The sequence below is a fragment of the Urocitellus parryii genome, chromosome 5, assembly GCF_045843805.1.
Source record: "Urocitellus parryii isolate mUroPar1 chromosome 5, mUroPar1.hap1, whole genome shotgun sequence".
Lineage (NCBI taxonomy): Eukaryota > Metazoa > Chordata > Mammalia > Rodentia > Sciuridae > Urocitellus > Urocitellus parryii.
In genome coordinates this window covers 208,399,721-208,416,435 of record NC_135535.1, presented here as the reverse complement: position 1 = coordinate 208,416,435, position 16,715 = coordinate 208,399,721, and the positions used below count along the sequence as shown (strand labels likewise).

The window sequence follows — 16,715 nt, the reverse complement described above, 5'->3', positions numbered from 1 at the left end:
ATACAAACAACAATAAGTGTTGGTGAGGATGCAGGGAAAAGGTACACTCATGCACTGCTGGTGTAACAGCAAACTGGTGTACCAATATGGAAATAAAGTATGAGATTCCTTGGAAATCTGGGAATGGAACCACTATTAGACCCAGCTATCCCACTCCTTGGTCTATACCCAAAGACTTAAAAACAGCATACTACAGGGACACAGCTACATCAACATTTATAGCAGCACAATTCACAAATAACTAAACTGTGGAACAAACCTAGATGCCCTTCAGTAAATAGTTGGATAAAGAAAATGTGGTAACATACATACACAAAATGGAATACTACTCAGCCTTAAAAGAGAATAACATCATGGTATTTGCAGGTAAATGGATAGGATTAGAGAAGATAATGATTAGTGAAGTTAGCCAATCCCAAAAAACCAAATGCTGAATGTTTTCTCTGATATAAGGAAGCTGATTCATAGTGGGGTGTGGGGGGAGCTTGGGAAGAATAGACAAACTCTAGATAGGGCAGAGGGGAGGGAGGGGAAGGAAAGAGGCCGGAGGTAGGAAAGGCAGTGGAATGAGATGGACATCAGAAGTACATGTATGAAGACACAAATGGTGTGACTCTATGTTGCGTACAACCAAAGGTAAGAAAAATCGTGCTCTAGATGTGTAATATGAATTGAAATGCATTCTGCTGCCAAAGGGGCTGTGAAGGGCACGTGGAAAGATGCTCCCCTCACTGGCAATCAGAGAAAGCAAACCAACATGGCCACCAGAGGCCTTTCCACCCAGCGGGTCAGCCACCTGCAGGAGTGTGGGGCACCAGGTTTGGTGAGAACTGGGTCAGCTGGCAGGGGTCGAATCCGCTCCAGCCACGTCTGCAGAGCCATTACTGTCTTGTAACACGGAACATTAGCAGTCCAGGGATCCACCTGGAGCACACAGCGACCATTACCCTCGTGCACTACAGGCGATGTGGAGAGGGATCAGATCCCAGCCACCAACCGGGAAGGATCCAGATGCCCGCTGACAGGAGAGTAAACACACATGGTCAAACCAGCACGGTCACACGAGGAAAGGCTGTACACTCAGGAAACCGAGAACTAGGGCCAACACTGCAACCCAGAGAGTCAGAAGCAGCCCCGAATGGAGGCACACAGGACATCAACTCAGCCAGAGAATGCAAACAGGACTTTCAGAAGAAGGGCGGGTGCAGGGCGAGTGGAGGGGTGGTCAGGGAGGTCAAGCAGGGAAAGCAGAGCTGGTGCACAGGGCTTCGGAGCAAGGTCCCAGCCAGCGGCCGCTGACAAGTGCTGTCCTTACACTCCGTAACTCACATGAGCCTCGTGCCTGGTATAGCTCCAAGAACACAGAATTCAAAAGAAAAAAGGAGAGGGCAGAGGGAGGAATGAGAGGGGGGGAAATAAAAAGGAGATAAAAGGAGAAACTGCAGAAGTTCGAATTAATACTGTCAAGGAGAGAAGTCAAAATCTCTTACACAATGAAAATTCGACATAACTTGGAATGGTTCACGTGGTGATGAATGATATTTAAATAACATCAAATACTTTTCTAAGAAGCTGATGCTCAGATAAACTTTCAGAACTCAATCATTTGAGACTGAAAAATAGCTTATCTTTAACTGCAAATTACGCACATGCTATAGATACCCGATACCCATTCTTGAAATGTTACCTATATCCACACATGTGTATGTATAAATAGCATGGATGTACACTGCATACACACACTTCACACACACACACTCTCTCTCTCTCTCTCTCTCTCTCTCTCTCTTTCAAGGTGATGCACAGTCCAAACCTGGCCTGGCCCCTAAAACCTTTGCCCCTGTACTTCCACAGCACCTGCAGTCAGTGGTGTCACTGAAGCCATTCTGGCCCTTGTGTATAATGAAAGGCATCCTTCAAAGGCCAGCTGCTCACCTGAGGAAAAGGAGGGGCTCTGCACCGCCACAGCAGTTAGGAGCACCTGCATTCCTCATGCACGTGGACCCTCCTGAGAACGTGGGCAGACCTTGCCTTGCAATGGGGTGACGTCACCCACGGTAAAGGTGAAAAAAATAAGATAAACCACTTCAGTTGGTAACCATCTCTGTGTGTGTGTGTGTGTGCATATGTACACACATGTATTTTCTGCAATACGTAGATACACACATGTATATAAACACATGTGTACCTATAAAAATAAAACCAATGCCCTAAAATACAAGCTAAAATATCTGGGGATGAAAACCTGATCTAGTTCTACCCTAATGAAGTTTAAATACAAGCTGTGAACGGATACAAATGATTTCAAGTAGCTTATCGGCACCAGAACACAATCCAAAACTCTTTTTAAAAGTCAACACAATCTAGCCCCCAGCAATAAAATTGTGAATGTCCAGGATCCAATTAAAAATGAACACACAAACAAAGAAGCAGGAAAATATAACCCGCAACTAGGAGACGAGTCATTCAACAGACCCAAAGCCCGAACAGATAGAGATGGCAGGCCCATAAAAAAGGCCAAACTGGAACTTACAGAGATGTGAACTACACTGCCTAAAATAAGAAATGCACCTAATGGGATTAAAAGATTAGCTACAGCAGAAGGAAAAAAGGAAACATAATGAAGACATGACACTTTTAAACCAGCCAGGCTCAGAAACAAAACAAGACGGAAGAAAATGAGCAGAGTGTGAGAGGAATGAGGGGAAACGCCAGGCCGTCCAGCACAGGAGCACTGGGACCCCAGGAAAGGGAGGGGAGGCAGAACGAAGAACCATTCGCTGTGCTTCCCTGAGGGAAAATCTGTACTCACAAATGCAAAAAGCTCCATGAGACCCAAGCTGAAGAAGCCTAAAGATAACCCCACCAAGGCAAATAGGCAAATTGCTAAAAACAAGTGACAAAGAGAAAGCCCTACAAGTGGGCAGGGGCAAAAGGACAGATTTCAAATTCACATACAAAGAGGCAAGTTGAAGAGTGACGGCAAACTGAACATCAGGAACTATGCAAGTCAGGGCACGATGGAACATCTCTGAGGCATGAAAAGAAAAAATAGTCAACCTAGAATTCTATGAGCAACAGTGTCGTTCAAGTATGCAGTGAAATAAAGACCCTTTCATTAAAAAAAGACAAAAGCAAGACAATTCATACACCAACAGACCCAAACAGACTTAAAAAATTTTTGGTGCAAGTTCAGGTACCAAAAACAATGATACTCTATTGAAATCAGAATCTACAAAGAGAAATAAAGAGCTCCAAGAAATGAAAAATATGCAAATAAATGTGCATACTGAGTTTTTTTCTAGTTTTAATCTCCTAAAAGATAACTGACTGCCTCAAGCAAAATTAATAATAAAATATTTTGGAGTTTACTACATGCATAGCAATAAAATGAATATAACAAAAAATGGGATGCAAGAAGTTGAAGTTAGACTATTGTTAGGCTGCACATAAAGCTGAATCATCATATGAACGCTGAGCATGAACATTACACACCCTACAACAACCATGAAAAAAGGAAGGAAACTAATAAGCCAACAGTGTAGATTAAAATGTTAAATTAGAATAATAAAAAATATATTCAAATAATCAGAAAGAAGGCAAGTAGAGAGGAGAGGGGCAAACCAAATAAGATGAATAAGAAACAAACAGCAACGTGGTACACTTCAACCCAGCCAAGGTAGTAATTACATAAAATGTAAATCGTGGAAATTCCCGACTGTTAGAAAGACACTGTCAGTTTAGATTTTTTTTTAAAGCAACAAACCCACCTGTATTTTTTCGACCAGAAATACAAGTTATTTGTAATGACAAAAACAGACTGAATATAAAAGAAGAGAAAAACATTTACCAGAGAAACACTAAAGGAAATCTGGAGTAGCTATCTTAAAATCACACAAGTGATTCCAAACCAAGGACTTGAGCAGGGCTAGATGAGGTCATTTCATAAGGGCAAAGGGTCAAGTCACCAAAGCCAGGGCAGTTCCCATCTGCGTACCTCCTAAGAAGTCTGAAAGAGAAGCAGCAAGAACGGACAGAACGGAAAGGAGAGGGAGGCAAACCTTCAGTGACAGCTGGAGATTTCCAAACTCCTGCTAACATACAGGACAAGCAGACAGAACATCCGTGAGATGCAGACTGGAACAATACTATCCACAAGCCTGACCCCACGGACGTTCAAAGAACACTCCACCAGGTGTTCTCAGAACACGTCGTATTTTCAATGGGTTCACAAACTTTGATCAAGTTAAATCATGCTGTGGGCAAAAAGCAACTCTCAACCAGCTTAGCAGAAGACAACTCATAAGAACTCTGTTGTTTGACACGAGGTAATTCAGCGGGAGGCCAGAAGACTATGGGGAAAGTCCCCAGGTGTTTAGAAACGAAGTGCCATACTTCCAAAAACCCAACTCAACAAGAAATGACAAAGAAAGATGAAAAGCAGCTACCCTGAGGGAAAGGGAAACGCAGGATAGCCATCTGTGGACTGCAGCCAGGCAGGTGCTCGGAGGAGGGGACCATGAGCACTGACTGTCCATGTGATAAAAGAGTCAACTAAATGGCCCAAGCATCCACCTTGAACTACAAAAGCCAGGGCAAACTAAGCCCAAAGTTAAGCAGAGAGAAAGAAACCATAAAGACAATAAATCATAAGATAGAAAAAGGAGAAATCAATGAGCCCAAAAGCTAGTTCTCCGAAAAGAAAACCAATAAACTAACCAGACCAATTAGGAAACAGAAAAATGCAAATCACCAGTCACAAGAACATGACAGACATTTAAAAGACAAAGGAAAACTAAAATAACCAGAGTCCAAAATACTCAACAACTTAAATGAAATGGTCAAATTCCTTGAAAACCACAAAATCACACACACAAAGTCACTCCAAAAGAAATACGTGCTCTGAAGGGTGTCCTCCTCTCAGAGATCACGCCACACACCATGAAGGGCTCCCGGGAACTCCCCTGAACACGGGCAGCGGAACTGGAGCCACCACCCTGCGGCCAGGAGGGAGCGATCCACAGCTGACGCTTCAGACCTGCATGGCTGCAGAGAGAGGCCTTCTCAAAGTGAGCACAGGGAGGCGGTGGGGACAGAAGTGGTGGCATCGACAAGTTCGCGCTGTGGCATGTGTCAATATCTGGAGGACCCGCGTGACTCAGAGGAAGCCACGTTTCCCGTGGGAACAACGAATCACACCATGAGACCCCTGGAGCACCAGACGCACCAGTGGGTTTTCATGTCATGGCGTCCACCAGGCCCCTGGCCAGGCTGACCCCTTCCTCTCACCCACTGCACCTCGGGAAACCAGACCTGTCCAGCTCCGGAGGCCTGTCACAGAACATCCGCGTGCATTTGAGAAAGATGGAAAGGCCGCTGCCCTTCCCGACTCCCATCTGCCCAGGCTTCCACCAACACGGGGCCAGGTGCATGGGGGGCAGGCGTGACAGCCCCACTGCCTTCTGTGATGCAGACACCCAGGTCTGAGGAAAAGCACCACCCCCACCTCAATATGCCTTTTTATGGAAAATACAGCTACTATTCATTTAAAAATGTCACTTATGGGGGCTGGGGTTGTGACTCAGTGGAAGAGCGCTTGCCTAGCAAGGTGAGGCACTGGGTTCATTCTCAGCACCACACATAGATAAATAAAATAAAGGTCCACTAACAACTAACAAAAATATTTTTTTAAATGTCATTTATGAAATCTAACAGATGTATGATTGTTTAAATGAATTAATAGATTTTTAAATTACTCAACATTCATTTGCAGAGGGACAAATAGCAATGCAGTTGCCCCCTGTATCTTGGCATCCGAAGATTAAACCCACTGTAGGTTGAAAGTATTGAGAAGAAAACTGTGCCCATAGTTTATTAGGAGATTCTAACAGACAATTATCTAGACGGCGTTTGCGCTGTATTTGGTATTGTAAGAAAAACAGAGATGATCTAAAGTGCCTGGGAGGACTGCATACACGACATGCAAATACCGTGCTCTTCACGTAAGGGACCTGCACACCCTGGGGTTCTGGCACCTGAGGAGGGTCCTGGGACCACCACCACCACCACCACCCCCAAGAAGACTGAGGGTCACTGTGTGTGATCACACCACCTTCTGAGGATTCCCAGGTAGTTTTAAGAGCTCAGAAAAGTTCTACCATCAAACAGTGCGCAGACCCCTGGCTTAGAGGGAGTCCACTCACTATCCCAGCCCTCTGCAGCCCAAAGGCCTCTTGGGGACCTGCTGCCCCAATGGCACAATGAGGAGACCTGGGAGCACACCAGGCCCTTCACCTGACAAGGGACATGAGAGCCCTGTCCCTGCCATAGGAAGACCTGATGTCCCACTGTTTAAAAGTGCTCCCTCCACCCTCCCCCTGCCAACACCACCTGCACAAACCTTCCACACGATTGCGATGCCTTCTCTCTAGGAGACCTCCTTGTAGAGCTCCACTAGGGAATTACCATGACGTCAGTGTCGTCGCGGGTCAATGAAGAACACTATGGCACAGTGGGTCAGGATAGGGACACAAGACCACATGAAACCATTTCAACACATTAGACTTTTGGTTAAGATGAAAAAATATATATATCAAGCAATCTATTCTAATTGGGTTCCCATGGTAACTGTACAATGGGGTTTTTCAATATAACATCCCAAAGGCCCAATGCACACTTGTAAAATATACCTCCAGCAGCCAAACTGTTTTTGCACTACAGCACTCCCAGGAAGATCAATTACTGCACATCCCCACCCTGACCATTAGTGGCAGGAGCCATTAGGCCACATTAGCATAAGGCATGGAAGGAGCACCGGTATATCACAAAAATCACACAGAACTAATCACACACCTCAGACCCATCAAACATGTATGAGCAACACACGGACAGAACCGTTGTCACAACCACGTTTATGAACCTAAGAAATCAAGCCAGCCACACGCTACCCATTATGCCTCTCTCATTGATTTCAAGGATAAGCAGAATCAATCATTAATAATTACATTATAAGATGACCCTTGAGGTCAATCATATTCTTAGAGACTCCCACTATGGAATTAAACAACAAACGTAGCTGTGCTAATAAATAAATAAAGGTAACTGAGAAGAATTACTTCCAAGTATTGACGGTCCACTCCGCAGCCCAGGACTCTGGCTTCACCTGTGCTGACCGTGCCAGTTTCTCTCCCTAGCACACCTGAGCCCCAAAACAGGCTCACAAGACACAGGGCCAGCACACGCTGCAGCCACAGAGGCCAGAGGGTGCTCAGCACAAGCAAGATCGATCAGGAAAAATCTCACACACTGAGTTTTCTTTCCAACAACCCTACATATCCCCATGGATTTGATAATAGTCTGCACAAACAACCCACAGCACAAACTGGTCAGTTGGACAGAAACGAGTTTAACGACCTCGTACCTATTTCTACCTAACCCCATCAACTGCCTACCTGTGATGCAGTCCAGCCTGGTGCAGGTGTGGGCTGGCAGCCTTTAGGTGGGAATGTCTTGCTGGGTCTCCAGCTCAACAGGAAGCTGCACATGTTCTCAGAGAGGCAGCTCAACTCCAAAGGCAGTCAGGTCCATGTTTCTGAGAACTGCTGCTTTTGTCCAGCAGGATGGCCAACTGCCACTCCTGGGTCCAGTCAGGCCAGAGCCCAACAGGAAGGAAGCCTGACCCCATGGCCCTCAGACAGCACAGGGGCCCAGGGGCCAGCAAGGGGACCCCTGAGGATACCATCAGCACACCAGCCAGCCAAGACACTCTGCAGTCTTTACTAAGTAAACTCAGCACACACTTTATTTGTAATTTACATTCAGATGTGACTGTACACTTGAAACTTGGCTGTTTGATTTTAAAGATCCGCTGCCACCTGCGGAAAGCACAGGTTGCCCCCCGTGGCGTGCAGGCTGGGTTAGGGGAGTCCGCTAATGGGCCACCTTCCCCCCTGCTGACAGTTCTGCCTGAATGAACAGTTCCAATAAGCCCGTGTCCCCTCCTCAGAGCCCAGTTGCCAGGCAAGGCAAAGGGATGATCACCCTTCGGGATCAGTCAGGTAGGGCCCTCTGCTTCCCCAGGAGGCATTTTTTTAAAAATTCACACAAAAGCATAGAACTCAATATCTTCTTCCTTCTTGATAAGCAAAATGATCCTAACCATAGTCATCTCTCATAACCTTCTCTCTCCCACCCACACAGCAACAGTGAGGACCCACGGGCTGGCCCCAACATCCATGGCATTGTCCCACGGCCAGGCCCGCTGCCACCAACCCACCCCACCTGGCCCACACCTGGGCACTTCTGATGACCTGGTGCACCTGCTCACAACACCTGGAGAAAAGATGCAGCACAGACCCGCTCTCCAGCAGCGACTCTGCCTGGCTACTCCACTTCCTGTCCTACCACCCCACACCCTACTCACACTGAATAACTAGCCAGTCCCTAGATGCTCCTAGAGTCCATGTTCCCGCTACTTTGCCCAGAATGCCTTGCCCCTTGGGAAAACCTCCCAAGCAGCCCACAGACACTTGGGCCACGGGAGGTGGTGGGGTAGCAGTAAGCCGTGGGGCCTGCTCGCTCTCCAGGTGCTCCTCATCCCTCTGCCCCACAGCACTGGTCCTCCACCCTCAAATGGGGTGTGACAAGAGGGCAATGCACCCACAGGCAGGGCCATCTCACCATGTCTGCCTGCACTTAGCCCAGCTAAGATTCTACATGGGCCTCACAGGGAGCCTGAGCAGCTCCACGCAGGGACAGCCTTGGACAGCTGCTTTTCCACAATCCGAAGGACAATGCCTGGTGACGCTGGTATTCAGAAAACCTTAACTGAATATGCAGGTGCGGTTCAATGCACGCTCTATCTCGCCCCCCCAGGACCTCCAGCACCTCCTTGGCTGCACTCCTGCAAGGTGACATGGCAGTGGTGAAAAGCTGCACTTGGCCATCAAATAAAACCAGGTGGAAAACAAAACCCTGCCAGTCCCATGTGCCTCATGCAAGTCACTCTGCCTCTCAGTACCCTGTCCCTTCACATGCTAACCAAGACGCTGACAGCAGCTATCTCAGGTGAGCCTACTGATTTAATAAGAGGGTCTGTGTACAGCAAGGAGCACACAGGGCTCTAATAACACTTCCAGGGTGAAGTGACCTGAGATAGGAGGGTAAAGAGACACCCCGAATCAAGACGCCTTCACACACACACACACACACACACACACACACATCACTGCAGATTGTCGGGTTTTGACAAAGCGTACCCGAGGGGCCCAAGTAACCCCTTGCCACTGTGGTATGAGCAGTCACACATGAGGAAATACTGTCACTGCTGGTGGCTCTGCTGGTTCCTGGCCACTGCCATTGTGTCTGGTCCTTCGGGAAGTTCTTTCAACTTCACAGACTGGTTGTGTCAAGCCTCTTAGAGACCGTGACGGGCTGTCTTGGACTGGCAGGTGCCACAGGAGCACACAGGAAGCCTGCCTGCCTGCTAGGGCCAGAGAGGCACCCCTGCCACGGCAGGTCACACCTGAACCTTGGGGACTCAGCCAGAATGGGCAGCCTGTGCTCCAGCGCCTCTTCCTAACACCCCTCTAAAAGGACAGAGAGGCGGCAGAGCAAACCACCTCCTGCAGACAAAAGGCATCCCAGACACCCAGGGCGCCAGCCCGGAGACACCACACACTGCAGGCCAAACAAAAGCCCGTGGCACCTGGAATTCCAGGTCACTGGAGGTGGAACGCCTCGGTCCGGCCAGTCTCTCATCCACCACCAAGAACAGTTCAGTGACTATGTTAACCAGTGCCACTGTGACTATTCAGGGCCAGCAGTGCCAGTCTGGTGGGATCCCTAAGTGTGAGGACATTGTTAAGGCTCGCCTCAGGGAAGCCACACCCTGCAGGTTAAGTGAGCTTACCATGGCCATTAGCAGTCAGCAGGGAGCCAGGTCCCAGCTGAGCCACTCTGATCTCCAGAAGCCACACCAGTGACCACTAACTAGGAGGGCTTGGGACGTGCGAATCTGTCAAGGTGCTGATGGAGGGAAACAAGCATGTTGACTCCTGCAGGGACACACAGAAGCTGGTTGACCTGGAAGAAAATGAGGATTCTGATTGGCTGCTCACTGGCTGGCCTGCAGGGACATGAGGATTCTGATTGGCTGCTTGCCCTCTTGTGGTTTCAAATTAAGATTTCTATCATGTAGCATGTTTTACTTTATAAAATACCCATTTAACTTTTCCTGTGCTTTTACTTATCCAGGTGGACAGAGTAAGCCGGTTATTGCTATTCGAGAGATGAGGGGGCAGCTAGGGAAATGCTTAGCAGCCCCAAGTCCCCCAGCCAGTAGACGACACCATCAGAGTCACGTGCATTGTTCTCCCCACACACAACTCTGGTACATACCATATAACCACTCTGTCCAATTCCACAAAGATGTGCTCCGTTGTATATTTGAAAGTTAACCCTCACCTGAGACATGACAGCACAACTATCCAGACTCCCACCACTACTACCAGAGAAAGGCCAAGCAAGCCACTCTGAAGGACAAAGAGGAGGGACAGGTCTGTGGCTGTCCATGCTTCACATCTGTTCATAAAACCAATGCCAAAGCTTTGGCAACATCAGCATCTTTTGTTATAACCACAAAACCAAAAACCTCAATGCTCTGATATCACGTTGGGTTTGCATTCTGAAGAGATTCACATCTCTAAGGAGTTACAAGACCACGCGCAAATCCAGGTGCACAGGCATCTCTGAACAAGGGGAGCTGCGAATGAACTGCAGCTTGTCGGAGCTGCCCAGTACTTCCTCCCAGAGGGGCTCAGACTGCCCAGAGGAGCCTAACACGGGCCACCAGCACCCCCTGGAGAGCCTTCAAAGAGCTGGATCCCCAGGTTCTGACCCCACAATCGGCCTTTCTAACCAGTACTCTCAGACACTCTGATATCAGCGGGGCTCGGACATGTTTGCAATGCTGCCCACAAACGGACCACCTCATGGAGAGCAACAGGTCCCAGGGGCTGGCTCATCAGGCCTTGCTGGAGCCTCAGTCCAGGAAGACTCCCACCACTACTACCAGCAGCAGCCAGACCTGAGGCTGGTGCCCAGCCCCCACTTGCAGGTCCTGTAGGCTGGGGAGTGAGATGAAGCTAAGTTTAAAAACAAATAAAGAGTAACGACCAGGTATTACATCTCCTACTTTGCCCTGAAATTCATTCCCTCTTCATCCATGTATCTCTGAAATCCAGTACTGGAATTGTCCAATTTGTCAATAAGGTGAGTTTTCTAAACTACTATCCATATGACTCAATTTGTCAGTAAAAACTGCCACCAGCGCTGTGCTTGCAAAAAATGTCCATAAATGCATTATTGCAACCAGCAGATCGATGTCTATAATAAAAACACATAGATTTAACAAGTGCCGGCCCTTTACGAGTCACACCATTGGTGGGCTCTGCATTCAGGGTCACCCTGGACTTCTGGGAATGGGCCACAGAGCTGGGGCTGGATGCTGTACTGACTCCTAAAGTGCTACAGGCAGGAAATTATTCTAACAAGAGAATTTCAGAAAGAATAGTGTGGACCTACAGCCGTTTACTGCTCTCTCACGAGCCCTTTAATGGCCACACACGCATCCATGAAGTCAAATCCAACAGCCATAAGGAAGCGTTTGCATAGAATTGTTAGCTGGTTTGACAAGAGCTACACTACAGGCCTACAGAGTTTTCTCCAGATGGGATATGGGGACATGAGGCTCCTTGGAGACCCCACTTTGCTGCTGAGCCACCAACTCAGCTGAAGACAACTTGTGGTATAGAGAACAGGTTTCAACATCCGCACGTGGCCGTGGGTGTCACCACGGGGCCAGTAGCAGACCATTTATTTGGTTCTGTTGCTGGGGCTGACTTTCCAACACAGTGCAATAGCCTGGCCTAACTGTGAGGGATGCCTAGCACTTGAGCTAGACACAGCCCGTGGCCCCTTGACACATGAGCCACATCTGCCCAAGCCACCAATTCCTTCAAAACATGCAAAAAAGATTCACTTCTCTTCTTAGACCACTCCTTTTAATAATTACACAAAAGAATAAGTTCTTCATAGGCACTGCCTGGTGTTCCCCAAAACATGTGGTCCCCCTCAGTAAGTTCTTTATCATGGTTAATTTTTTTTTAAGACAAGAGTAAACCAAACAATATCCACAGACAAGAAAATATGCAGAAGTTACATAAAAGCCAAGAATTTAGGCCACAATACTGGATCTCTAACGTTTACCCACCTAAGCCCAGGATAGGCCTCCAGAGCAAGGGGAACAGTGCATCACATACTCGCCCCCAAAACCTTTCACTTTGACTTCAAAACAACAGCAGGGTGCTGGGCTGGCTGCTGATCTGAACAGGCTGCCACAGAGCCCAAGCTCACCAGATGGCACCTATGGTGTGTCCTGTCTCTGATTTTAAGACCTTCAGGCAGGCCTGAGTGAGTCTGCAGCAGACGCCAGCTCTGAGAAAGCAGCTGCATCAGTCTACCTAACCCAGGGGACAGGGCAGGGGCTGGTGGCCTTTCACCTGAAGTTTAGAGACCCAACCAGAAGCCAAAGGTCTCAGGGGCAGTGGACCTAGACCAGGGTGCTGAACCAGGGAGCTGGCTGGGTCAGGGTAAAATGTGAGCAAACCTGGTGCACAGAGGGTCCTGACTCACATGGTTCACTGTGCTGTTCCAACTTCACCATGGTGCGAAAGCACACGCGTTCAGCAGACACCAAACTTTGAATGTTTAATTTGGGTTTTTCCCCAGGTAGCAATATGCAGTAAGATACCGTGATCCTGGCAGACACTGCGGCAGCCCCAGTCACAGATGAGGCTGGCGACCCTGGTGTGCCTGCGGCTGAGTGAGGTATTCAGGAGGCCAGGCACACTCAGCGCAGCCTGGCCTGCAGCATGGTCAGCCGTGATGTGTCTGTTAGGACACATCCCTGTCACCAGTGGAGGAACACACATCATACTCCCAGACGGTCAAAGAAAAGAGAATTCAGAAAATACTGCTTCCCATGTTTTCCATTAAGAAGAACAGACTGCAAACTGAAAAGGGCACGAAGGGGAGACTTAAAGTCCTGATGGTTTGAATCACTAGCTACTAAATGGTTCTCCTCTGGAAAACAAGAAAAATGGCAGCAATTTAGAAGGTCTATTTTATTAATGAATACTTAGGAGAGTCAAGTGCTTAGGTCTCCTGAGAAAGGAGGAACAAACTCCAGGGAACTTTAGGGAAGGCGAGATCTATGGCCCTCCATGCCACTCCTTCTCTGCAGGAGGGACACCAGGCCAGACACCAGATTCAGTGATGGAAGGCGGAGCAGGAGACAAGGCTGGCCCAGCGTGAGGCACTAACCTTAAAGCAGGACCCTGAGAGCCATGCTCTTTTCTCAGAGGAAGGCAGGCTTAGGAATCTCAGCAGCTGAGCCATACCCAGTGTGTACCTAGGACTCCGCTGCTTTAAACCCTGCTAACACTGAAGCCCTTTCAAAGTAGTGCAAGATATCAGTAGTTAAATCCAGCTATTATAATAAAGATTTTTTTTTCTAATGAAAGGAGTATTTACACAGAGAAGCACCTCAAAGCAGTGTACTTGAGGCCTGGTTCCTATAGCTCCAGACTGGAAGACTCACCTCTACTGTCAAATTTTAACAAGATAAACAAGAGGTGGGGCCCAGGGAGAAATGGAAGCCCTTCTAGTGTGGGCCACTTTCCCTGGCCACTTGCAGGCTCTGGTTCCTGGCAGATCCCTCAATAATGCTGTGAGTTAACAAAATTAACTACCAGATGGGTACCCCACCCTCCATGCCAGTGTGCTTCGCCTTTCATGCCCAGGGGTGTTTCAGCCACTGAGAGACCCATGAAAACAACCAAAGCAGGTCGTGATCCTCTGTCAGGGACGGGGGGACAAAGAGGTGGATCTGTCTAGCAGAGACACCACAGGTTTACACTTGGTTATATACTTAAACCAGTTAACTCTTAGCTCTTTATGTTTAACAGTTGGCGTGCTCCAGACCACTGCGGTGACCCCTCTGGACAGAGCTGCTTCCCTGTGTCTGACCATGGTCCAACCACTCAAAGGTTTTACACACACATAGAAATCTTGCTTTCCCGGACAGAAAGCCAGCTACTGGGCTGAGGCAACCAAGAGTAAATACCATTCTGAGACTCAGGAAATGATGAACCTAACGAGTGAGGAGTGAGGAATACATACTTTAGAATTACTCTCCTGTATTATCACCAACTGGGGAATCAGGGTGCCAAGTGTAAATGGCTCTCCAACTCCACGTGTTTACTCTAAGTGTTTATGGACCCAATTAGGGCATAATGTATACAAACAGCAGCCCTGATAAGTGGAGCACCCTGGAACTCTGTACTCCTCTATGCTGTCTCAAGCAAGGAGGAAACAGGGGCTCTGCACAAGCAGCATGCTAAAGGCTTGTTGCAAGAAGGGCCGAGCAGGGGCTTCTGGAATCTTCCTGGAAGAAAGGGGGAGTGCCCGGGGGAGTGCCCCCCCCCCCCCCCCCGTGTGCTGTGCCTTCAACACTAAAGAGCAGCAGAGTGGGCAGGGACACCTCAGGGTCCAAGTCTGGCTTCAGCAATGCCTTGAAAGTGTTGACCATCTGGAGGTGTGATGGGGACAGCCACAACCACCAAGCAAGCAGTGCAACTTGGCCTGTGAACTCCAAGCCCAGGGGAAGGCAGGGCATTCCTGAGTTTCACCTGGGGCACACGTGGGGCCGGTCCCTGAGGGCTGGGTGGGGGAGGGCGCCCAGAAGACTACTCGTGGGCGGTGGCCCTTGTCCCTCAGGCTCCCGACGCCCGCTCTCCCCAGCACTGTGCTGGGAAGGAGGTGATCCAGACACTCACCAACTTGCAAGGATGCTGACCGCCAAAAACTGCGAGCACCAGGACACAAGTGCTCAGGAACCGGTCTGCCCAGGCACTCACGGGGCCCAAGGGGCGGGGCCTACGGGGACGCGGCAGGGCGGGGCCGCAGACCTCGGGGAGCGGAGCGAGCTGGGGAAGTAGGGGCGGGTCCTGGGAGAGTCGGGGCGGAGCCGGGTGGCGGACAGCGTGGGGGCGGGGCCTTTGGGGGCGTGGCCTGCGGGAGGAATCGGGGCGGGCCTGTGGGATCGAGGCGGGGCGGGGCCTGCGGGGGCAGGACCGGGGCTGGGGCGGGGCCGGGGCCCGCCGGAAGCGGAGCCGAGAGCCGCGCGGCTGGCGATGGAGCATGCCCAGTGCACGGCCCGGCCGGCCGCTCTGCGCAACCTCCCTGTGCGCCGCGTCTAAGAGTCTGGCGTCGGGCGCTCTGCCTGCCTCGGCCTCTGGGCTCCGCCGCTCAGTGTCCCTGCTCGTGACCCTGCCAGCCTAGGCTGCCGCGCGCCCCCAGAGGGCGGAGGCGGGGCAGGAGGCAGCCCCCTCCAGGACTGCACCTGAGAGCGCGGCTCACCTGGCGGTCGCCCGGGAAGTAGGCCGTGGCCCAGGCAGCAGGACTGCGCAGGTGCTCTTCCGTGAGCCAGGCGCCAGGGGCGCGTGCTGCACTCGCGTGCTGTGAGTGGAAAGCCATGGTGGAATGCTGACCTCTTGTCTCAGAATGTGACCTTGTTTGGAGGTGGGGCTATTACAGAGGTAACAAGTGCAAATGAGGTCATGCAGTAGGGGGACCCTAAGCCAGTAGGACTGATGTCCTCGTGGGCAAAAGGTGACCTGGAAACTGAAACTTGGAGGATATGTCCAGAGCCAGGGCACCTGGAGCCATTAGGGCTGGAAGAAGGCCGGACGGCTTCTTCCCTAGATCCTGCAGAGAGCCGGGCTTGCCACACCCTGGTCCATACTTCTGGCAGCCAGAACTGTTAAGACAATAAGTTTCCATGATTTTAAGGTGGTCTAACAATTTGTGGTATTTTGTTATGGCCACCCCAGAAGATGAGTCCAGATGCCATGGTATGTAGCTGGGCAAGCATAACAAACCCAGGGAGCAGGATCATCCCTGGAACTTCAGGGGACCCACCCATTGGCAGTTTCTGTCCCAGGTACACCTCATATTCTAAGCACCATGCTACAGGCCTCCTGGGGTGCATTTGTTTACATAGTTAGTGGAACAACATCTCTTGCCTTCCCAATGTAAACTCCCCTGTAGGAATTTGGCCAATCCTCATATCCTGATCTTGTGACTTGCAGGATCTGACACATTAACGTCGTTTGTAAAAGTATTTAGAGGAGAACCTCAGCCGGGATGGTTTTATGATGAGCCCCAGTGATGCACACAGGAGATCTCTGAGGATCTCCACCCTGGCCATGCCTTCTCTGGGACATGCTTGTTGGAAAATGAATGAGGCCCTGGGTACACAAAGATAATCAAACCAAGGCACCTACTTCTCCACTGAGCCTAAATACAGAGTTTTCGACACTATCCCAGTCAGCCGTAAGTATTTAAGCTCAAGTGGCAGGAGAGATGAAACAGGTCGCCTGACTCTACTCTTTTCTGTTGGCTGTCTCTGGGTTTTAGAAAATTCATCCAACTTCCTCAATTCTACTTCTGTCTTCTATAAAGGAGTTCTAAAAGGGCCTCTTACCCTGTCCCATGACACTCTTGTCCTCACCTACCTCTCTGGAACACAGGGCTGCTCCGAACAGGGGTATGGCTTGGTGCAAGGTACAGGAAGGAACACAGGGCAGATCAGG

At 49.6% G+C, this 16,715-nt stretch overlaps 1 protein-coding gene across 2 annotated transcripts in view; it reads right to left on the bottom strand.

The window, feature by feature from the left end:
• The window catches only part of Mgmt (O-6-methylguanine-DNA methyltransferase), a 227,367-nt gene extending 211,807 nt beyond the window's left edge, over nt 1–15,560 (bottom strand). Inside the window, exon 1 of one of the 2 annotated variants that reach the window (XM_077799145.1) lies at nt 15,481–15,560. The gene's annotated coding sequence lies outside the window, so the exon portion shown is untranslated. Of the gene's footprint in view, nt 1–14,897; nt 14,988–15,480 lie in introns of those variants that run through there. The other variant, XM_026411089.2, reaches the window with a different exon arrangement.
• Nucleotides 15,561–16,715: the final 1,155 nt, after the last annotated feature.